Source organism: Pseudophryne corroboree, chromosome 3 (genome assembly GCF_028390025.1).
Source record: "Pseudophryne corroboree isolate aPseCor3 chromosome 3, aPseCor3.hap2, whole genome shotgun sequence".
In the NCBI taxonomy this organism is placed as follows: domain Eukaryota; kingdom Metazoa; phylum Chordata; class Amphibia; order Anura; family Myobatrachidae; genus Pseudophryne; species Pseudophryne corroboree.
In genome coordinates, this window is record NC_086446.1 from 661,728,209 (window position 1) to 661,752,423 (window position 24,215).

General features: G+C 44.0%; 1 pseudogene; it reads left to right on the forward strand.

Moving 5' to 3' along the window:
• Positions 1 to 923: 923 nt before the first annotated feature.
• LOC134892393 (5S ribosomal RNA) lies at positions 924 to 1,042 on the forward strand (annotated as a pseudogene).
• The last annotated feature ends 23,173 nt before the right edge of the window (positions 1,043 to 24,215 follow it).

Consider the following 24,215-nt stretch of genomic DNA (forward strand, 5'->3'; position numbering starts at 1 on the left):
TATTTAACTCATAAAAAGGGTAATAACAGGTTTGTCATTCCCTGAAATAATGTAGACGTTACTGAGTGCACAGTCTGACCCACACCTGTCTCCATTGGTATCGTATATGCCCATTTGGGCTTACACTCTATTATAATATTTTCTGCTGCTTATTTGACCTATCTGTCTTACATTGTATATGACCATTTGGCTCCCATAGCCATCACAATATTGACTGCAATTCATGTGACCGAGGGCTGCCAAATGAATTACCTCTGATATTGGTCTTTTCTTTTGAGATATAGATACAAATCCATTGTGGTTATTGATCCAGACTTGGAAAATATCCACTGTACATGTAATCAGAGTTTTGGCACTGGAATATATACTGCTAAGCCAATTGTACACATTGTCCCACTTGTGGAAAGTTATGCTACACATTGAATATGAATTTATGCTGCTGATTGAATAGGAAGCCAAAAATCTCCTATGTACCTTATATATGCAAGTGCATAATTTTTGTCTGAACTTCTCCTTTGACCTATGACCGTTAGACAATTGCAACTTTTCTCCAGCAACTGCCTCAGTCTCTGAACATGTGGTAATACACACATTTGGTATAGAACACTGACTGTTTGGGTACCTATCTTGTAAATTAAATGTCTCTATTTCACCTGACCTTTTCAATAGGCAACCGTACCCTGTCTCTAACATTCACTGACCACTATATCACTATATATGAGAGTGGACAGCAGAAGTAGGGGTACCCTAACCTATTCTTCTGTCACTAAACTACTAAAGTACTCTCTCATTCATATGCCAGTTTTTAAGATCTCTGCAATACGTTGGTAACAGAGGCACTGCGCAAAAATCATTGGACAGTAGAAGCACTTCTTTTGATACCTAGGTCATAAACCACACTCTCTCATTTGTTCTAACCTGACACATACTGCCATACTTCACTGGCTACGCCCAATCTCGTCTGATCTTGGAAGCAAAGCAGTGACAGGCCTGATCAGTACTTGGATGGGAGACCACCTTGGAATATCAGGTGCAGTAATTATACACTGACCAAACAAAAAGCAGAAGTGGTGGAGAACTCTATGACCTATAGCACTATCTTGCCAACCTTATCTCTCTCCATACTAATTTGACACAAGGGCCTAACAGTCAATCAATACTTACCTTCATACAAGCTATCATACCAATTTAGAGAAATCAGATCACTATTTCCTCTCCCTCTGGGAACTCACCTGGAGTTTTGCAACCTATACATTGTTACTTACCAGCAGCCTTGGCAGTCAGAACTCTACCTCTCTCCAGCAGCACTATAAGCGATACCTAAAGGTATAACCATTAGCAGTTACCTTAGGAGCTACTACTATCTAAGCACACCACTAACTGACTAAAAAAAAAATTTTGTCTTGATTATAATTACCCGTGCTCATCAAATATCAGATATCACTGGGATATTTGTTTTTAAATATTTTCACCTGAGGTGCATCTTAGTTCATGGGACATTCCAAAGAGGTAAGGCTGGAGTCTTATTAGGGAATATTGATACCCACACATAGTTAACACCAATTAACCTTGCCCCCTCCTAGGTGTAGTCTTATGTTACATTGAATCTGTGTGTCACGCTACATTTTTATACTTAATATTAATAAAAGTTAGATTTTAAATGTATCTTCAGTGTCCAAGCGTGCCCCAACATAGTCTTTCTTCTCTTTCCGTTTTCTCTGGATCGTTATTTGCTAAGCTGCTCTTAGCAGTTTTGCATTACAATTCTTATAAATGCAAATGCAGGAGGAGATGCATACCACCAGTGGTGCAAGTATGTGGGTACGCTCGGGTACGGAGTACCCTTAAGAATATGGCAGCGGGTACGCAGTACCACCTGCCACACACTTTGCACCCGTGACCGCCTTTACCACAATTATAATGTGCCACAAAGTAACAAGACCATGGTGCTTGGCAGCATGACAGCGCCTCCCAGTTTGTCAGCGTTACTGGGAGCGCAACTGTGATGTCATGACGCCACATCACAATTCCTCCTCTGGCGGCTGTGGCGGCTGTGAAGAGAGGAGCCTGATTGCACTTTCCCGCAGCATCTCTTGCTGGGAGCATTAATTTCTAATATAATGTGGACACTACTATATATGACTATTATTATGGGGGTATTACTATATATTTCTGTTGTAATGTGGACACTACTATATATGACTATTATTATGGGGGTATTACTACATATTTCTGTTGTAATATGGACACTACTATATATTTCTATTATACCAGGGGCACTACTACACTATATATTCCTGTTATAATGGAGGCATTATTATATATTGTTATTACATTGAGGCATTACTATATATTTCTATTATCCTGGGGATATCACTATATATTTCTATTATACTGGAGGTAGTACAGGTTGAGTATCCCATATCCAAATATTCCGAAATACGGAATATTCCAAAATACGGACTTTTTTGAGTGAGACTGAGATAGTGAAACCTTTGTGTTTTGATGGCTCAGTGTACACAAACTTTGTTTAATACTCAAAGTTATTAAAAATATTGTATTAAATGAACTTCAGACTGTGTGTATAAGGTGTATATGAAACATAAATGAATTCTGTGAATGTACACACACTTTGTTTAATGCACAAAGTTATAAAAAATATTGGCTAAAATGACCTTCAGGCTGTGTGTATAAGGTGTATATGAAACATAAATGCCTTCTGTGCTTAGATTTAGGTCCCATCACCATGATATCTCATTATGGTATGCAATTATTCCAAAATACAGAAAAATCCGATATCCAAAATTCCTCTGGTCCCAAGCATTTTGGATAAGGGATACTCAACCTGTACTATATATTTCTAGCCTTTCCTCTAGAGTGCAAAGAAAAGAGGCTTTGTAGTGTGCCCACGCCACTAGTGTCATGTAGCCACTCCCACTTGTGGCTTGTGGCCATGCCCCCTCACAACACATAGCCACGCCGATTTTTCAGGCTCAGTACCACTAAGAAAATATTTCTACTTGCACCACTGCATACCACCTTCTTCCTGCATTTGCGAATGCTAAAAACGGCGATGCTGTCACGGACTGGTGGTCACAATATTCATTTGCGACTAAAGTCTGATCTTGTCCATGATACTCCCAGAAAACAGGGGCTACATGCCCCCATTTTCCCCATTGTTAGCCACCTCTGCCCCTGTCCCTCCCCGTGAATGCCTCTGCCGCAGCAGAGGCGCTCACTTTGCAGCGTTGTGATCGCAGGGCCCATTTTGCACATGCGCAGAATGGACCCTGCACCTGCATAGTTTACAGATTATGCTATCCAACCTGAATAAGTCCCAGTGTCAGCACATGTCAACTACAATTGTGGTAAAGATTACTATGATGTGGAAGGGTCAGCTAACCCCTATGCATTAATTTGTACAGAATATAATTAAATGGCGCATGCCTCATCCAAAAACTGGGCACTGCAATGAAACTGCTCTGTGTGTTACACCATATGCTAATAGAGTTCACATTTTAGTGTTCAAAGTACTTGGTTAACCACAGGCTGCAATCATGCAGTTATTAAATGCATGTTGGCATATTACACCATCCGCGCTGCATAGGGCAGCACAGATGGTGTAATGCATGCGTCTTCAACTTGTGGCCCTCCAGCTGTTGTAAAACTACACATCCCAGCATGCCTTGCCTCAGTTTTAACATGCCTTAATAGTAAAAATAAGAATTTACTTACCGATAATTCTATTTCTCGGAGTCCGTAGTGGATGCTGGGGTTCCTGAAAGGACCATGGGGAATAGCGGCTCCGCAGGAGACAGGGCACAAAAAGTAAAGCTTTAGGATCAGGTGGTGTGCACTGGCTCCTCCCCCTATGACCCTCCTCCAAGCCTCAGTTAGGATACTGTGCCCGGACGAGCGTACACAATAAGGAAGGATTTATAGATCCCGGGTAAGACTCATACCAGCCACACCAATCACACTGTACAACCTGTGATCTGAACCCAGTTAACAGTATGATAACAGCGGAGCCTCTGAAAGATGGCTCACAACAATAATAACCCGATTTTTGTAACTATGTACAAGTATTGCAGATAATCCGCACTTGGGATGGGCGCCCAGCATCCACTACGGACTCCGAGAAATAGAATTATCGGTAAGTAAATTCTTATTTTCTCTATCGTCCTAGTGGATGCTGGGGTTCCTGAAAGGACCATGGGGATTATACCAAAGCTCCCAAACGGGCGGGAGAGTGCGGATGACTCTGCAGCACCGAATGAGAGAACTCCAGATCCTCCTTAGCCAGGTTATCAAATTTGTAGGATTTTACAAACGTGTTTGCCCCTGACTAAATAGCCGCTCGGCAAAGTTGTAAAGCCGAGATCCCTCGGGCAGCCGCCCAAGATGAGCCCACCTTCCTTGTGGAATGGGCATTTACATATTTTGGCTGTGGCAGGCCTGCCACAGAATGTGCAAGCTGAATTGTATTACACATCCAACTAGCAAAAGTCTGCTTAGAAGCAAGAGCACCCAGTTTGTTGGGTGCATACAGGATAACAGCAAGTCAGTTTTCCTGACTCCAGCCGTCCTGGAACCTATATTTTCAGGGCCCTGACCACATCTAGCAACTTGGAGTCCTCCAAGTCCCTAGTAGGCGCAAGACACCTCAATAAGCTGGTTCAGGTGAAACACTGACACCACCTTAGGGAGAGAACTGGGGACGAGTCCGCAGCTCTGCCCTGTCCGAATGGACAAACAGATATGGGCTTTTTTGAGAAAAAAACCACCAATTTGACACACGCCTGGTCCAGGCCAGGTCCAAGAGCATGTTCACTTTTCATGTGAGATGCTTCAAATCCACAGATTTGACTGGTTTTAAACCAATGTGTTTTGAGGAATCCCAGAACTACGTTGAGATCCCACAGTGCCACTGGAGGCACAAAAGGGGGTTGTATATGCAATACTCCCTTGACAAACTTCTGGACTTCAGTAACTGAAGCCAATTCTTTCTGGAAGAAAAATCGACAGGGCCGAAATTTGAACTTTAATGGACCCCAATTTGAGGCCCATAGACACTCCTGTTTGCAGGAAATGCAGGAATCGACCGAGTTGAAATTTCTTCGTGGGGCCTTCCTGGCCTCACACCACGCAACATATTTTCGCCACATGTGGTGATAATGTTGTGCGGTCACCTCCTTTCTGGCTTTGACCAGGGTAGGAATGACCTCTTCCTGAATGCCTTTTCCCTTAGGATCCGGCGTTCCACCGCCATGCCGTCAAACGCAGCTGCGGTAAGTCTTGGAACAGACATGGTACTTGCTGAAACAAGTCCCTTCTTAGCGGCAGAGGCCATAAGTCCTCTGTGAGCATCTCTTGAAGTTCCGGGTACCAAGTCCTTCTTGGCCAATCCGGAGCCATGAGTATAGTTCTTACTCCTCTACGTCTTATAATTCTCAGTACCTTAGGTATGAAAGGCAGAGGATGGAACACATACACCGACTGGTACACCCACGGTGTTACCAGAACGCCCACAGCTATTGCCTGAGGGTCTCTTAACCTGGCGCAATACCTGTCCCGTTTTTTGTTCAGACGGGACGCCATCATGTCCACCTTTGGTAATTCCCAACGGTTTACAATCATGTGGAAAACTTCCCCATGAAGTTCCCACTCTGCCGGGTGGAGGTCGTGCCTACTGAGGAAGTCTGCTTCCCAGTTTCCATTCCCGGAATGAAACACTGCTGACAGTGCTATCACATGATTTTCCGCCCAGCGAAAAGTCCTTGCAGTTTTTGCCACTGCCCTCCTGCTTCTTGTGCCGCCCTGTCTATTTACGTGGGCGACTGCCGTGATGTTTTATCCCACTGGATCAATACCGGCTGACCTTGAAGCAGAGGTCTTGCTAAGCTTAGAGCATTATAAATTTACCCTTAGCTATATTTATGTGGAGAAAAGTCTCCAGACTTGATCACACTCCCTGGAAATTTTTTCCTTGTGTGACTGCTCCCCAGCCTCTCGGGCTGGCCTCCGTGGTCACCAACATCCAAAACTGAATGCCGAATCTGCGGCCCTCTAGAAGATGAGCACTCTGTAACCACCACAGGAGAGACACCCTTGTCCTTGGATATAGGGTTATCCGCTGATGCATCTGAAGATGCGATCCGGACCATTTGTCCAGCAGATCCCACTGAAAAGTTCTTGCATGAAATCTGCCGACTGGAATTGCTTCGAAGGAAGTCACCATTTTTTTTACCATGGCCCTTGTGCAATGATGCACTGATTTTAGGAGGTTCCTGACTAGCTCGGATAACTCCCTGGCTTTCTCTTCCGGGAGAAACACCTTTTTCTGGACTGTGTCCAGAATCATCCCTAAGCACAGGAGACTTGTTGTCGGGATCAGCTGCGATTTTGGAATATTTAGAATCCACCCCTGCTGTTGTAACAGTATCCGAGATAGTGCTACTCCGACCTCCAACTGTTCCCTGGACTTTGCCCTTATCAGGAGATCGTCCAAGTAAGGGATAATTAAGACGCCTTTTCTTCGAAGAAGAACCATCATTTCGGCCATTACCTTGGTAAAGACCCGGGGTGCCGTGGACAATCCAAACGGCAGCGTCTGAAACTGATAGTGACAGTTCTGTACCACGAACCTGAGGTACCCTTAGTGATAAGGGCAAATTTGGGACATGGAGGTAAGCATCCCTGATGTCTCGGGACACCATATAGTCCCCTTCTTCCCGGTTCGTTATCACTGCTCTGAGTGACTCCATCTTGATTTGAACCTTTGTAAGTGTTCAAATTTTTTTAGATTTAGAATAGGTCTCACCTAGTCTTCTGGCTTCAGTACCACAATATAGTGTGGAATAATACCCCTTTTCTTGTTGTAGGAGGGGTAATTTAATTATCACCTGCTGGGAATACAGCTCGTGAATTGTTTCCCATACTGCATCCTTGTCGGAGGGAGACCTTGGTAACGCAGACTTCAGGAGCCTGCGCAGGGGAAACGTCTCGACATTCCAATCTGTACCCCTGGGATACTACTTGTAGGATCCAGGGGTCCTGTACGGTCTCAGCGTCATGCTGAGAGCTTGTCAGAAGCGGTGGAACGCTTCTGTTCCTGGGAATGGGCTGCCTGCTGCAGTCTTCTTCCCTTTCCTCTATCCCTGGGCAGATATGACTCTTATAGGGACGAAAGGACTGAAGCTGAAAAGACGGTGTCTTTTTCTGCAGAGATGTGACTTAGGGTAAAAACGGTGGATTTTCCAGCAGTTGCCGTGGCCACCAGGTCCGATGGACCGACCCCAAATAACTCCTCTTCCTTTATACGGCAATACACCTTTGTGCCGTTTGGAATCTGCATCACCTGACCACTGTCGTGTCCATAAACATCTTCTGGCAGATATGGACATCGCACTTACTCTTGATGCCAGAGTGCAAATATCCCTCTGTGCATCTCGCATATATAGAAATGCATCCTTTAAATGCTCTATAGTCAATAAAATACTGTCCCTGTCAAGGGTATCAATATTTTTAGTGATAGTGTATGAGCTTCCTTTAAATGGCAAATATATATTGATTCAAGCTTTTTCACATTTAACAAAGATATTTACTGTTAATCACAAAATGAGTTGATATGTCCTTAAGAAAAATGTGCAGAGCTGGTCAGAATATTGTATTTGCTGAATAATCTTGTTTTAAGGCATGACTTGTACAAGACAAATGCAACATTAAATGTATTGGAAATGTATCTAGGACGGACAAAGCAACACCAGATATATCCAAGGCTAATTGAGAAGAATAAAGAAAGAAATCTTTTGAGTTTATGTCCGAAAGACTGATAAACGAAACAATAACCATTTTCAAGGCTGTCCTAGTTGCCACTTCTAACATTGTATGACAATCGATGTATTTTCAAGACATACATGGTGTATTCTGATTGGCTAAATATATTGGCAAGCATAAACCCTTTGTGTTCAAGCTATAAATAATAAAGCCATGACGGCCCTCGAGCGGGTCACTTATGATTTGCTTCGATTACGCATAAATTTGTGTCATCTTATCATTCATTGACCTCCAACCGGTTGCTAAAGGAGAACAGCATTCTGACTGATGACTGAAGAGAGTTCATAATCCGACCTGAATAGATTTATTACCCTATCATTTTTGGGGGATCTCGTCCGGGATATTCCAGCATCTCCTCCACTGGCAATAAATCCTCTGATCTTTCAGGAACCGCTGATAACAAAAAAAAAAAGCCGGTAAGTGAGATTTATTGTGTAGATTTCTACCTGCTCACTTGAACTCAGCGCTTCCTGTGTAAATCAAGGGGAAGTCCAGTCGAGAAGGTCAGAGAATATCTTAAAGAGCCCAGCGTCAGTCAGAAGAAATTTTTTTTTAAGGTACCATACATGTATGTTATATTGTTGAATTATGTTATATTGTTGAATTGTGGGTAAATAATTTCAGATAATTTGTCACAAGTGCACAGGGGGAATTAATCAAGTATGCAGAAAACTTTTAAATTGTGCAAGTACTAATGAATTGTTAAATTAAGAAAATAGAGCCGTTTTATAAAAGTGGCGCATGGCCAAGATATGTTCTAATGCTGATAACCAGTTTGAATTGATAAATAACCAAAGAGGTATATGCAAATCTTGTACCTGTGTTGTTGTGTTAAGAAAATACAAAGGGTCTGTAGCACCAAGATTGCTGGCAATTACAAGCACTGAAGTCTCATTTGGTTATGTGGAAAATGATGATGAATTTTATTGTACAAAAGGTTGTCATTTTAAAAAGAGAATTGTTGGAACATTACATTAAGAATGATTGATTTAACATCATAACCTATTGGCCTAGGAACCACATAATTCCAGGTCTAAGACCCATGTGCCGTGCAGTCTCAAACAGCTGCCGTGCACGCAGATAACAGATATAGGATTTACTGTCATCTTTGTTTTTGTATCCTTGCACTGTTATATGTACTCTGTCAATATGCTTTTGAAAAGGTGGGGGGGAGTCGGGTTGTCTGCTGAATAATGAAACTAGATTCTCCTACACACACTGATAGGTATTTCTCACATCCAAGCATTCCCGGTGTTAGCTGTTACTTTCTGAAGAGAAACAAGCATTAAACTACAACAGGGATACTGATACAAGCAGGAGTCCATATAGGCAGGGGGATAGACCCTTGGAGCAACTTAACAATAATATTAGGGACGCATCTCAGTGATCCAGAAGAAATAATCTATTATGCAGGTCTCACTTGGGGAGCAGTACTAACAAATTCTCCACCAACACAGGGAGGAAGGGGCAACACTACAACCCCAGTCATTTGTCCACAGACGGATTGAAGAAGCTCTTTTAGAGATTCTTTAACAGGAGATTTTAATTCCCTAATAAGGAGTTATTAAAATACCACATCAGGATGGGTTCAAACCCGTGGATATTGTTAATAACAGGTAGGGTAATGAATCTCTGAAAGGAATTTCAAAGGAGCAGGCTTCCCGTCAGGGGGGGACACTTGACCTAGATAGAGATTCTTTAAAAGGAGATTTTAAGTCCCTCAAAAGGAGTTATTAAAATACCACATCAGGAGGGGTTCCGCGCACGTTCACCCAGGCATGGGAGCGCGGTCTGTAAAGATGTCAGGGCCCGACAAACCCGTGGATATTGTTAATAACAGGGAGGGTAATAAATTTCTGAAAGGAATCATAATAGTAGAGATCAAGCATCCATCTGGATCACTGAAGCACAAGCAAGATGAAAGAAAGTGTTATTTCTGCAAGAAAAAAGGACATTTCAAGAAGAATTGCAGAAAATACAAGAAATGGTGTGAAAACCAGCAAGAAAAACCTAAAGCATAACTGAGACCTAATTGCAGCAACAGCACCTGCACACTATACCCCACCCCTATACCCAGACATGTATGCACACCAAGGTACCCCTAGTATGAACAGAATGCAATTACCTACAAGCTCACTAAAAGTGAAATTAAAAAGATACGAGCAAGGAAAAGAGTGACGAATAATCAGCCCTATCTTAGAAGGATCTGTGGTTGAAAATCCGAATGATTTACCTGAGCTATGTGTACAGAGTATGCCCCAGTGTCCTGATACTTCATCACAAGAAACCCCAACAAGGTTAAAGCAAAGAAATTTCCTACCTAATGCTTCCCTCATGTTTAAACGAGTGGTAGACACCTGCAATCAAGCTGAGTCCAGTAAACAATTGTCCACAATCAGGGACTATAGGCAGCAGGGTGCAATTCAGGCAGAGAGGAGAAACAAGGGATCAAGACACAGCCTCTACAGCTTTTAATGCCCAGGTGCATAATGTACAGAATAAACTGACATATTTTCCAGAAAGATTGTGTCCGGTATGTCAGTTTTGCGTTCCAGAAGGATATGAACATTGCCCAAATTGTGGAAACTGGATTTCACGCCAAGATATCTATGCGACTAGAAATACTGAAAGACGGTCATCATTGCCTGTTTCTCTGTATCCAGCACAAGTACAGGGAATACGCAACCCAGATAATGCAGCCAGGACGAACGAACCATACATCGTACAGAGCCAACACCACAAACCATGGTATGGCAATGACCTCGCAAATATAGTTGCAGAGTCCCCAGATCCTAGAAAAAAAAAAAAACCCAACAGCAGTTTATGCCTATATGGAAAGAATTCAAACCATATGGACACCGGCATGGGTCGACTACCACCAGTTGTGTGAGGCTATACTAGGACCAGCAACTGCCCAAACAGTAAGCACCATGTTAAAAGCAGATGCAGTAGATGATTGCCCAGCCATAACGGACGTTCCGACAGAGAAAAATAGAACAACGTTTGAAAGTGGAAAGATGTACATGACAAGACTTAAGAGATGGTGTCATGCACAGACACTCAGGGCACCAGCAGCCCCAGACTTGAAACAGGAAAAGACTGAGTCCATCAGAACTTACTATGATAAAGTCACTATACGACACACAAGATGATAGAATATGAAGGTGTGCAACTCCTGTGTCGACAACAGTGTACTCAGTCACCACTGGCAGTTCGATAAAAGTGACTTTACCCACAGGAGACCCAAGGGTTTCAAGAGCTGTTTTTATGCACAACCAGATTCCTCTACGTTTACTTACAGATCAAGCCATTGCAACGACTGGATTGAGAGGTTAAGCCCTACCCTTGCAAGAAAGCAAAGATGTAACCTGAAATACAAGCTGCTATACAAGACCAACTCTCACAGGAAAAGTAAGACAAAGAGGAACAACAACTCCCAGCATAAACATCATTATGTTAAACACCAGCCTGGGTGGACTTGGACTAAGAAAATGACATGCCAGCAGCAGTGAGAAAGAATATGCAAGTTAAGAAGGACAAAGAAAGACATCTGACAAGTGGTCAGTACTACCTGGCAAGATTACAGAGATAATGCCATGATTTAAAGCAACAGAAGCTCCGGGGTTTAAAGCAAATAATAAGGAACAAGACAGAAAAAAGTTCCAGAAAACAAATGAATGATGCTTCTTCTGCCAATATGAAGTACAAGCTTCTTCAGGTACTCCCCAGTGAACAGAATGTCTCCAGAAGAAACAGCAGAAGGTATGATTACAGTCACCTTGCCCACTGGAGAAATACGTTTGTGCCTAATGAATACTGGAGCCAGCACACGCAGAAGACAGCAGAGGGAGATACCACAAGAACTGATGATATCAGAAATTCTTAAAGGGACAGGAGATGAGAGAAATGCAGTCACCAATACCAGCCCAATTCTTGACCTTGGAGTACATGTCCAGTGACTTTGCTGAAGCACAATGTACTAAAGCTTATCTAAGGAGAATACAGTACACACCAGCAGAAGTTTAACTTTCCAGCAACTTATCAAAGGAAAGAACAAAAAAAAAAAAAAAGCCATTTAGAAGCAAGTTAAAACAGAAGTTCAGTATTGGCTCATTCCCGCAGTACCAGTTGTAGAAGAAAGGAAGCAATACTACTGGACCAGAATAGCCCTGTGGCGGGGCTATATCACCAAGTGATATATCCACAAAACACACAGCTAAATACAGGATGTGAATGAACTGCTGATTGCCACCACTACTAAAAGAAGCACCAAGAAGGGGCAGTGTCCTTAGTGAAGTTTCTGGAAGAACAAGACTGCAGAGCCTCAGAAGGAGAAATTGCAGCTAGTCAAGCAAGAGTTAATCTTCCTAGGACACTCAAGGTACCAGACATCTAACAAAAGTGAAAAGGAAAAGATTCAGACTGCAAGCTAAGATGCCAACTAGTGTCAAGCAAGTCAGATGATCATTCCTGGGCCTAGTAGGACACTACAGAACACGGATACCTCTAGCACCAGTCTACATGCAAGCATTGTATGACAACACTGAAAGGGAGGAGGGTCCGCATCCTACATACAGCAACAGATGAATTAGGCTATTGAACAGTTGGAAACAGCAGTTGCCTCATCTCAAGCCCTAGAACTACCTGACTATTAAAGAAGGAGGCCATACATAGAAGTCCTTATGCAAAATCATGGACTGAGGTGAAGACCAGTGACCTACAACTTAAGCAAACTTGACAGCGGTAATCAAAGAGCACCTACCGGCATCAGAGCAGTGATAGCAGCAACAGCCCTAGAAGAGTATAAGAGCACAGACACCGTGATGAATCAGAAGTCCTAGAAGAGGACAAGAGCACAGGCATAGTGCTGAATCATGAACTTATCATCCAGGGTCCACATGCAGGTACAGAGAAGCTTCAACAAGCAAGAACCAAACACCTGTCAGTGGCAAGGCTGACCATGTATGAAGTAGCACTGCCAAAATGCGACAAGTAACCATCAGAAGATGTATTACCCTCAACGCAGCAACCCTTTTCCAACATTAATCAATAAAGGTGTTGAATCTCAAGATTCAAAAGGAGGGACGATTACCCCAAGGGGGAGCCACCAGTCCATCAGATTTCTCAGAGGCAATGGCATTAATCCTACAGAAATGGAGACCACACTTTACAGACACCCAGTTAGTTCAATATGTCGATGATCTGCTTATTGCTGCACAGACAGAAGAGAAGTGCAAAAAAGGAAACAGTATCACTACTCATCTTTTTGGCAGAAGAAGATTGCAGAGTGTCAAAAGACAAGCTTCAGCTAGTACAGAAAAAAGTTGTCTTCTTAGGACACTGCATATCTCAAGGAACAAGGCATCTTACTGATGAAAGAACAAAGGCAATAACTCAAGCAAAGACCCCAAGAACATTAAATGAAATCAGAGCTTTTCTGGGCCTTATTGGTTATTGCAGAGAATGGATTCCCTCGGCCTCATTACTGATGCAGCCCCTATATGAATTAATAAAAAAGGAGGCGTCAGCAGAAAACAGGGACACCATTGAAGAAGCAGTAAGACAACTAAAGCAAGCCATAATCACAGCCCCAGCATTGGGATTGCCTGATTACAAAAAGCCTTTAAACCTATTCTGCCATGAAAACAGAGGGCATTCTTTAGGGGTGCTCACCCAGAAATACGGACCAAAACAAAGACCAGTGGCATACTATTCAGCCCAGCTGGATTCGATTATCAGAGGAGCACCATCCTGTGTCCGAGCAGTGGCAGCAGCAGCAATAATGAAGGAAAAGGTGACAGACATCATTGTGTTTGATCATCCACTGTGTATACAAGTACCGCACGCTGTAACAGAAATATTAAGTCAAGAAAATAGCAAGCATCTTTCTGCAGCCAGACTTACCAAATATGAAGTGATTGCCTAGCCTTCATGGAATTAGAGACTTTTACCTATTCCTAATGTCCAAGATACACCATTGGACAATACAGACATGAACCTGTTCGTCGATGGATCAAGATATTATGATAATGGATCCCCAAAGACAGGATATGCAGTAACAACTGAAACTGAAGTCATAGACTCTGGAGCATTGCTACCAAGCATGTCAGCACAAGAAGCAGAACTCATAGCAATGACCAAAGCCTGCATACATGCTGAAAACATGACAGCTAACATCTAGTCCCAGGATTACGCTGTTATATGGAAAAGTAGGGACTTCAAAAGTGCAAACGGAAAACCCATCAAACATGCCAGTTTGATTATGGAACTCTTCAGAGCATTGGAACTACCTAAAAGAATTGGAATAATCAAGGTACAAGCACATACTAAGAGCCAAACCATGGAAGCTAAAGGAAATGCATTTGCAGATGCAGAAGCCAAGAGAATTGCCTTACAATCAAAAGAACCTGAGCAAGTCTTTGTAGCTCAAGATGTGAAGCAAATGCCCAGTGAACAGGAGCTGATCAAAATTCAACAACAAGCATCACAAGGAGAAAAAAGAAAAATGGACACGACTGGGGGCAGAAGAAGATGAACATGGACTTTGGAAGTCAAGAGAATTGAAGTACTGTCTACCAGCAGCTCTATTTCCACCTATATTACAAGTAGCTCATGGACAAGTACACCATTCAAAGGAAGCCACGGTGAATAGAGTACAAGAGCATTAGATAGCTCCAGGCTTCAATAAAGCTGCAACAAACTTTGTAGCAGGATGCTGGATCTGTGGAATCAGCAATCCAGGAAAAAGAACCAAGACACCTCTAGGAACTATACCCAAAGCCTCTTACCCATTTGAAAGACTACAAATTGACTATATACAGTGGCGACGAAGCAGTCCATATGAATATGTACTAGTAGCAACGGACATGTTTAGTCACTGGGCCGAAGCCTGGCCAGTAAGCAAAGCCACAGCAAAAACCACTGCAAAGAAACTGATAGCAGAAGTAGTATGTAGATTTGGGATACCTGAGGTTATAGAATCAGATAGGAGGTACACATTTCACGGGAGAAGTCATGCAGCATATAATGAAAGATTTGGGGGTACAGCAGGCCTTCCATGTGCCTTACCAGCCCCAGGCGAGTGGGAGGGGGGACATCTGAACTTTGACCTTAAGCTAAAACTACAGAAAATGACAGAAACCAAAAGAACTTGTCCAGAATGCCTACCTATAGTCTTGTTTAATATTAGGACCACACCCATGAAACCTAGTAAACTGACTCCATATGAAATATTGTTTGGGTCAGCTCTAAGAACAGGTTGTTATTATCCACAACAATTACAACATAATCATGATGATTTTTACAGGTTATGTACAGGAGGTCTGTAAAACATTGACTAACCTCCATTGCCGAGTGTTTTCTTCCATTCCAGACCCAGAAGGATCAGCTACGCATAAGCTAAATCCAGGAGATTGGGTCTATTTAAAGAGACATGTGAGAAAGACCTTTAAACCAAGATATGATGGTCCATATCAAGTGCTGCTAACCATGTCTACCTTAAATTAAGGTGAAAGGTCGTGATACTTGATTACATGCATCCCACTTGAAGAAGTTGACAGTGACTCTCCAGCCAGAAGAATTAAGTTGCTTATCCTTTGATTGTTGTTAGGGGTAATCCCCAAGGTTTGGACTATAAGTCCAGGGGACTGGTTTACTGAAAGAGAATAGTTCAGGCCTAGATAGTGTAGGTAGATATTAGGGAGAAAAAGTGGAATCAAAAAGAGGGGAAATGATAGTGTATGAGCTTCCTTTAAATGGCAAATATATATCGATTCAAGCTTTTTCACATTTAACAAAGATATTTACTGTTAATCACAAAATGAGTTGATATGTCCTTAAGAAAAATGTGCAGAGCTGGTCAGAATATTGTATTTGCTGAATAATCTTGTTTTAAGGCATGACTTGTACAAGACAAATGCAACATTAAATGTATTGGAAATGTATCTAGGACGGACAAAGCAACACCAGATATATCCAAGGCTAATTGAGAAGAATAAAGAAAGAAATCTTTTGAGTTTATGTCCGAAAGACTGATAAACGAAACAATAACCATTTTCAAGGCTGTCCTAGTAACCACTTCTAACATTGTATGACAATCGATGTATTTTCAAGACATACATGGTGTATTCTGATTGGCTAAATATATTGGCAAGCATAAACCCTTTGTGTTCAAGCTATAAATAATAAAGCCATGACGGCCCTCGAGCGGGTCACTTATGATTTGCTTCGATTACGCATAAATTTGTGTCATCTTATCATTCATTGACCTCCAACCGGTTGCTAAAGGAGAACAGCATTCTGACTGATGACTGAAGAGAGTTCATAATCCGACCTGAATAGATTTATTACCCTATCATTAGTCAGGGAATCCGACCAAGCCACCCCAGCTCTGCACATCCAGGCTGAGGCGATCGCTGGTCGCAGTATAACACCAGTATGTGTGTATATACTTTTTATGATATTTTCCAGCCTCTTGTCAGCTGGCTCCTTGAGGACGGCCCTATCTATAGACGGTACCGCCACTTGTTCTGATAAGCGTGTGAGCGCCTTATCCACCCTAAGGGGTGTTTCCCAACGCGCCCTAACTTCTGGCGGGAAAGGGTATACCGCCCATATTTTCTATCGGGGGGAACCCACGCATCATCACACACTTCATTTAATTTATCTGATTCAGGAAAAACTACGGTAGTTTTTTCACATCCCACATAATACCCTCCTTTGTGGTACTTGTAGTATCAGAAATATGTAACACCTCCTTCATTGCCCTTAACGTGTGGCCCTAATAAGGAATACGTTTGTTTATTCACCGTCGACACTGGATTCAGTGTCCCTGTCTGTGTCTGTGTCGACCGACTAAAGTAAACGGGCGTTTTAAAACCCCTGACGGTGTTTTTGAGACGTCTGGACCGGTACTAATTGTTTGTCGGCCGTCTCATGTCGTCAACCGACCTTGCCGCGTGTTGACATTATCACGTAATTCCCTAAATAAGCCATCCATTCCGGTGTCGACTCCCTAGAGAGTGACGTCACCATTACAGGCAATTGCTCCGCCTCCTCACCAACATCGTCCTCATACATGTCGACACACACGTACCGACACACAGCACACACACAGGGAATGCTCTGATAGAGGACAGGACCTACTAGCCCTTTGGAGAGACAGAGGGAGAGTTTGCCAGCACACACCAAAAACGCTATAATTATATAGTTGTAACACTGTAGGGGTGCAAGGTGCCTTTTCCTGGGGAATATGGCAGGACGCAGCAGCTGAGGAACAACACAAGTCCAGTTTCTGGTACAACTGACCCCGGCCAGTTTTATTGAAACAGAAAATAAAACAAACCCCAAAATAAAAATACCTTGCCTGTCCGGCACTAACTAAACATAAGATGTTCCTAACTGTCACTAAACAAAACACAGAGTTCTTCAGTACATACTGTATAGCTTACTTGCATCAGAAAGCGTGTCTCTCACACACAGACCCTGCAGCCTTCCCAGGCAGTCTGCCCATACTAATCAGGTTAGAAGCACTATATCACTCTTACACAGCTGAAACCCTGATTAGCCCTCTGTGAGGCCAAAGACCCGAACTGGGCCCAATGTCTAGAACTCGCCTTATCTCTCTCTCAGAGCCTTTACCCAGCTTTTACAGCAAACTGAAAAGGTTCAGACAAAACAAAAAGCATTTTTCCTAGAAGTTAACATTTTCTAAAACATGTAAGACAAGAACCTGGGACAAATATACCTGCCCTCAAACACTATCCCAGTGTTCTTGTCACATATCCCCCTCCCCTGTTTCGACCTAGGGGCCGGAACACTTGTAGCCCCCAAACAGAAGATGCGAGACAATGCATCTGCGTTGGCCAATTGTGTTCCCGGTCTAAGTTCGACAGTAAACTTAAAGTCCTGCAACGCTAGAAACCATCTAGTTACACGAGCATTCTTGCCTCTATTTACATACATCCATTTTAAAGGGGCATGGTCTGTCACTAGTCTGAATTGTCTACCCAAGAGGTAATATCTCAAGGTATCTAGTGCCCACTTAATGGCCAAAGCCTCCTTTTCCACAATGGCATACCTTTTTTCATGCTCATTGAGTTTCCTACTCAAATAAATGATAGGGTGTTCGTCCCCATCTCTGGTTTGGGACAGCACAGCACCTATCCCTACCTCTGAGGCATCTGTCTGTACCACAAATTCTTTTGAAAAATCTGGTGTTATCAACACCGGTTGTGAACACAAAGCCACTTTTAACGCTTGGAACGCCTTTTCTGCATCAGGGTTCCATTTCACCACATTTGACTGCTTCCCTTTGGTAAGGTCTGACAACGGCACCGCTGTGGTCGCAAAATTAGGAATAAACCGTCTATAGTACCCAGTAATTCCCAAAAAAGCCCTTACCTGTTTTTTATTCACTGGACGAGGCCAGTTTTGAATAGCATCAACTTTATTCAATTGGGGCCTAATCAGACCTCTGCCTATGGTGAAGCCCAAGTATTTGACCTCCTCCATTGCGAGGCAGCACTTCTTTGGGTTAGCAGTTAACCCTGCCTCTCTGATTGAGTCCAGTACTGCTTGTACTTTAACCAAATGTGACCCCCAGTCTGTACTGTGAATTACCACATCATCCAAATAGGCAGCTGCATATTTTCTATGGGGCCTCAAAATTTTATCCATCGCCCGTTGAAAGGTTGCTGGAGCCCCATGCAACCCAAAGGGTAACATCTTATACTGGTACAGCCCCTCCGGAACCGAAAAGGCTGTTTTTTCTTTGGCGCTATCAGATAAAGGTATTTGCCAGTAACCTTTGGTCAGGTCCAATGTGGTGAGAAACCTGGCTGTTCCCAGCCTTTCTACAAGCTCGTCCACACGGGGCATGGGGTATGCGTCAAACTTGGACACCTCATTTAACTTTTTCCCTAATCTCAAATGGACCCTGCCATTTAGCTAGGAATTTGCTTTCCACAGTGGGTACCAAAACAAGAACTCTATCTCCAGGAGCAAATTCCCGTATCTTGGCACTCCGGTTATAGACCCTCTGTTGAGCACTTTGGGCCTGTTCCATGTGCTCTCTGACAACAGGTACCACGGCTGCAATCCTATCCTGCATTTGTGTTACATGCTCAATAACGCTTCTATAAGGAGTGGGCTGTCCTTCCCACGTCTCTTTGGCAACATCCAACAGCCCTCTGGGGTGTCTACCATACAACAAATCAAATGGAGAAAACCCCGTAGAGGACTGAGGAACTTCTCTGATGGCCATTAACAAGTAGGGCAACAAACAATCCCAGTTTTTCCCATCTCTCTCAACAACCTTTTTTAACATACTTTTTAATGTTTTATTAAACCTTTCCACCAACCCGTCAGTTTGGGGATGGTAGATGGACGTCCTGAGGTGAGTGACCTTAAATAACTTGCACAATTCTTTCATGATCCTTGACATAAATGGAGTACCTTGGTCAGTCAAAATTTCTTTTGGTATTCCCACTCTACTAAATACCTGCACCAGCTCCCTAGCTATCGCCTTGGTTGTGATAGTGCGTAAAGGGACAGCCTCAGGATATCGAGTGGCATAGTCCATAATTACCAGGATATACTGATGGCCCCGAGCAGACTTTAACAAGGGCCCCACGAGATCCATGGCTATTCTGTCAAACGGGACCTCTATAATAGGCATGGGAACTAGTGGGCTCCTGAAATGGGGTCTAGGGGCATGATACTGGCACTCAGGACAGGAAGAACAATATTCAGACACTTCTTTATAAACCCCTGGCCAAAAGAACCTTTGTAAAACTCTTTCAGTGTTTTTTTCTGCCCCTAAATGTCCTGCGGTAACGTGACTGTGAGCTAAATCTAGTACCGTTCTCCGATAAGGCTGGGGAACTACCAGCTGTTCCACCACATCCTCACCCCTTTTGACAATGTGGTACAAGAGCTCATTACAGATGGCCATGTGGGGATACGTAACCCTGTCACCTGGTACCACAGGTTCCCCATTAACAATCTTAACATTCTCTCTAGCCTTTATTAAGGTAGGATCCTTTAACTGTTCAGACGCAAACAGATCCTTCTTTACCTCCAGGTCAGGCACGCTTTCAGTTCTAACTACTATGTCTCTGTTCCCGGCAAGAGGGTCCTCACTGGACTCCCCATCTGTCACTTCCCCAGCCAAACTAGCAAAAGGCAAAGGGCCAGAAAGTTCCGAAGACCCACGTACATCCATAAAATCACCGGTATTATCAACTGGCTTTTTACTTCTCACATCTGTTGATAACCGTGATTCCCACAGTTTCCAAAAATGAGGAAAATCCCTCCCTATTATGGCCTCATGCACCAAGGTAGGGACCAGTCCCACTTTAACCATTGCTGACCCACAACAAGTTTCTATATTCACCTCAGCAGTGGCATAATGTTGGGTATCCCCATGTATGCAAGTTACCCCAATAGGTATTTGCTGGACCTTTAAGGGGTTCACTAACCCAGCTTTCACGAGGGTAACTAAACTTCCTGAATCTAGCAAGGCCTCTACCCGGTTACCTTCTAAGAACACATCACACATTTGTTTTTCCAGCTCAGGTGAAGGTACCACAGTACAGGCTAACCTAGCAAAGAAAGATATTCTGCGACATTCAAAGGCAGCATCACATTGCATGGGTTCTTGCGTGACTGGGCAATTGGCAATAACATGACCTGGCATACCACACCTAAAACATTTAACCACACGATTATCAACCCATTTGGGCAGCATAGACCGTTCTAGCCCCATTGGCCTGTTTCCAGGGCCAGTGTTTACAGTCTCTCCAGCCTTGCGTTCTCTTAACCGCCCAGCAACGTTTTCCCACGGAACAGTCTTACCAGTCTTTACTGAAGGGCGCTGTCGAGGATCTATGGGTTGCTGGGTGGTCATCAGTAGTTCCTCTGCTGCCAAATACCTCTCTACCATGTCCACTAATTGGTCAGCAGTACCCGGGTTTCCATGGCTCACCCACTTGCGCAGGACCATGGGCAAAGATCTCAAGTAGCGGTCCATGACGACTCTTTCCACCATCTGGGGACCAGTTAATGTCTCTGGCTGTAGCCATTTTTTTGTTAGCTGAATAAGGTCGTGCATCTGGGAGCGCAGAGGCTTCTCCATGGCGTACAGCCAACGGTGCACCCGTTGTGCTCGTACTGACAGCGTGACTCCCAGGCGGGTCAGGATCTCAGTCTTTAGTTTATCATAGTCCCGAGCCTCAGCAGGGCTTAAATCAAAGTAAGCTTTTTGGGGCTCACCTGACAGGAAAGGTGCCAGCAGACTGGCCCACTGTGCTTTCGGCCAGTTCTCACGCTCGGCAGTCCTTTCAAACGTGGTCAGATAGGCCTCCACATCATCAGCCTCTGTCATTTTCTGCAGGAAGTGACTGGCTCGTATAGAACTAGAGCTGGTTGGAGCACTGACGGCCACATCTCCAACCCGAGCTGCAAGTCTCTGCACCACTTCTGCTAAGGCCTCTCTATCCTGACGCTGTTGCCTGTAAAGTTCATCAACAACTGCCTGCTGTTGTCTCTTATTTTCCTCCATTGCCACCTGCTGCTGTCTCTTATTTTCCTCCATTGCCACCTGCTGCTGTCTGTTGGCCTCCTGCTGTAGTCTCCAATTTTCCTCCATTGCCACCTGCTGCTGTCGGTTGGCCTCCTGCTGAGCCGCTGTAGCTTGCAGCAAGGCTTTAAGCAGATCCTCCATGTCAACAGATTTTTCAGGCGGCTTTGCAGCTGCTTTCACTTATGCGCAGAACGGCCTGCTCGCATTCTCCACCAAGTTGTAACACTGTAGGGGTGCAAGGTGCCTTTTCCTGGGGAATATGGCAGGACGCAGCAGCTGAGGAACAACACAAGTCCAGTTTCTGGTACAACTGACCCCGGCCAGTTTTATTGAAACAGAAAATAAAACAAACCCCAAAATAAAAATACCTTGCCTGTCCGGCACTAACTAAACATAAGATGTTCCTAACTGTCACTAAACAAAACACAGAGTTCTTCAGTACATACTGTATAGCTTACTTGCATCAGAAAGCGTGTCTCTCACACACAGACCCTGCAGCCTTCCCAGGCAGTCTGCCCATACTAATCAGGTTAGAAGCACTATATCACTCTTACATAGCTGAAACCCTGATTAGCCCTCTGTGAGGCCAAAGACCCGAACTGGGCCCAATGTCTAGAACTCGCCTTATCTCTCTCTCAGAGCCTTTACCCAGCTTTTACAGCAAACTGAAAAGGTTCAGACAAAACAAAAAGCATTTTTCCTAGAAGTTAACATTTTCTAAAACATGTAAGACAAGAACCTGGGACAAATATACCTGCCCTCAAACACTATCCCAGTGTTCTTGTCACAATAGGGACAACCTTATATAAGTGTTTTCCCTTATAGCATCTTTTTTATATATTTCTAACGCCAAATTAGTGCCCCCCCTCTCTGTTTTAACCCTGTTTCTGTAGTGCAGTGCAGGGGAGAGCCTGGGAGCCTTCCCTCCAGCCTTTCTGTGAGGGAAAATGGCGGTGTGCTGAGGAGATAGGCCCCGCCCCTTTTTCGGCGGCCTCGTCTCCCGCTCTTAACGGATTCTGGCAGGGGTTAAATATCTCCATATAGCCCCCGGAGGCTATATGTGAGGTATTTTTAGCCAAAAATAGGTTTTCATTGCCTCCCAGGGCGCCCCCCTCCCAGCGCCCTGCACCCTCAGTGACTGCCGTGTGAAGTGTGCTGAGAGGAAATGGCGCACAGCTGCAGTGCTGTGCGCTACCTTAAGAAGACTGAGGAGTCTTCATGCCGCCGATTCTGGACCTTCTTCTTGTTTCAGCATCTGCAAGGGGGCCGGCGGCGAGGCTCCGGTGACCATCCAGGCTGTACCTGTGATCGTCCCTCTGGAGCTAATGTCCAGTAGCCAAAGAAGCAAATCCATCCTGCACGCAGGTGAGTTCACTTCTTCTCCCCTAAGTCCCTCGTTGCAGTGATCCTGTTGCCAGCAGGACTCACTGTAAAATAAAAAACCTAAGCTAAACTTTTCTAAGCAGCTCTTTAGGAGAGCCACCTAGATTGCACCCTTCTCGGCCGGGCACAAAAATCTAACTGAGGCTTGGAGGAGGGTCATAGGGGGAGGAGCCAGTGCACACCACCTGATCCTAAAGCTTTACTTTTTGTGCCCTGTCTCCTGCGGAGCCGCTATTCCCCATGGTCCTTTCAGGAACCCCAGCATCCACTAGGACGATAGAGAAACAGTGGGAGGGCATGCTGGGATGTGTAGTTCCCAAGCAGCTGGAGGGCCACAGGTTGAAAACACATGGTGTAATGGTTACCATTACTGCCTCACAGCAATGGACTTAACTGGCATAGTGTTCAGAAATATATTGGGTCAAACAATGGGTCAGAGTGAGCAGTAAAACATTCAAAGCCTGATACGGCTCAGGGCAGACACTGCTCCAGAGAGTAATCACAATCCATTGCAGAGTTCAGGGCAGGCAGTGGTTCATTAGGTCAACAGTAAAAAGGTCAACAGTATCCAGGTTGACCCTAAAAGGTTGATATGAGAAAAAGGGTGACACATGAAAAGTTCAACATGAGTTGTTTTTTTTTAGGTTTTTTGAGGAGTACATTTTTTAATTTTAGCACATGGAACCCCAATTAGTGTACCATGTTCCCTAGCATGGCTTGTCACTTCAGGAAAGGCTGCTGTTTCCAATCGTAGTCCACGTGGATGGTAAAGTAAGAAAAAGTTATAAAAATTAGAAAAATTGGGAAAAACATGTCAACCATATTATATGTTGGTCTTTGTCATGTCAACCTTTTGACCATGTCGACTAATAGTTGTAAACATGTTTACTGTCTGCCTAAATACCAGATACCGGGCCATGATTGCAAAATAAAATTTTCCTCGAATGAGCAAAACCATGTACACTTCAGGGGGGGCAGATATAACATGTGCAGAGAGAGTTAAATTTGGGTGGAGTGTGTTCAAACTGAAATCTAAATTGCAGTGTAAAAATAAAGCAGCCAGTATTTCTCCTATACAGAAACAATATAACTCACCCAAATCTAGCTCTCTCTGCACATTATGGGGTATATTCAATAAGAGTCGGATCCATTCCGACATGCATTTGTCGGAATGGATCCAACAACCCCTATTCAATAGAGTGGCCAAATCCGACTGTCGGATTTGTCCGGTGTCTGTGCAGTTGCTGTCAGCAGCTCTCTGTGTGAGAGAACACAGGGAGCTGCTGGAGCCGCACATCACGACCGTGAAGCTCAGTGTCGCGCTGCAGAGAAAGAGGTGCCTGGCCGGGGGTCGGCCGTCATAAGGTAACTGCCAGACCCGCTCCCCGTAGCCCGCCACACCGCTCCCCATAGA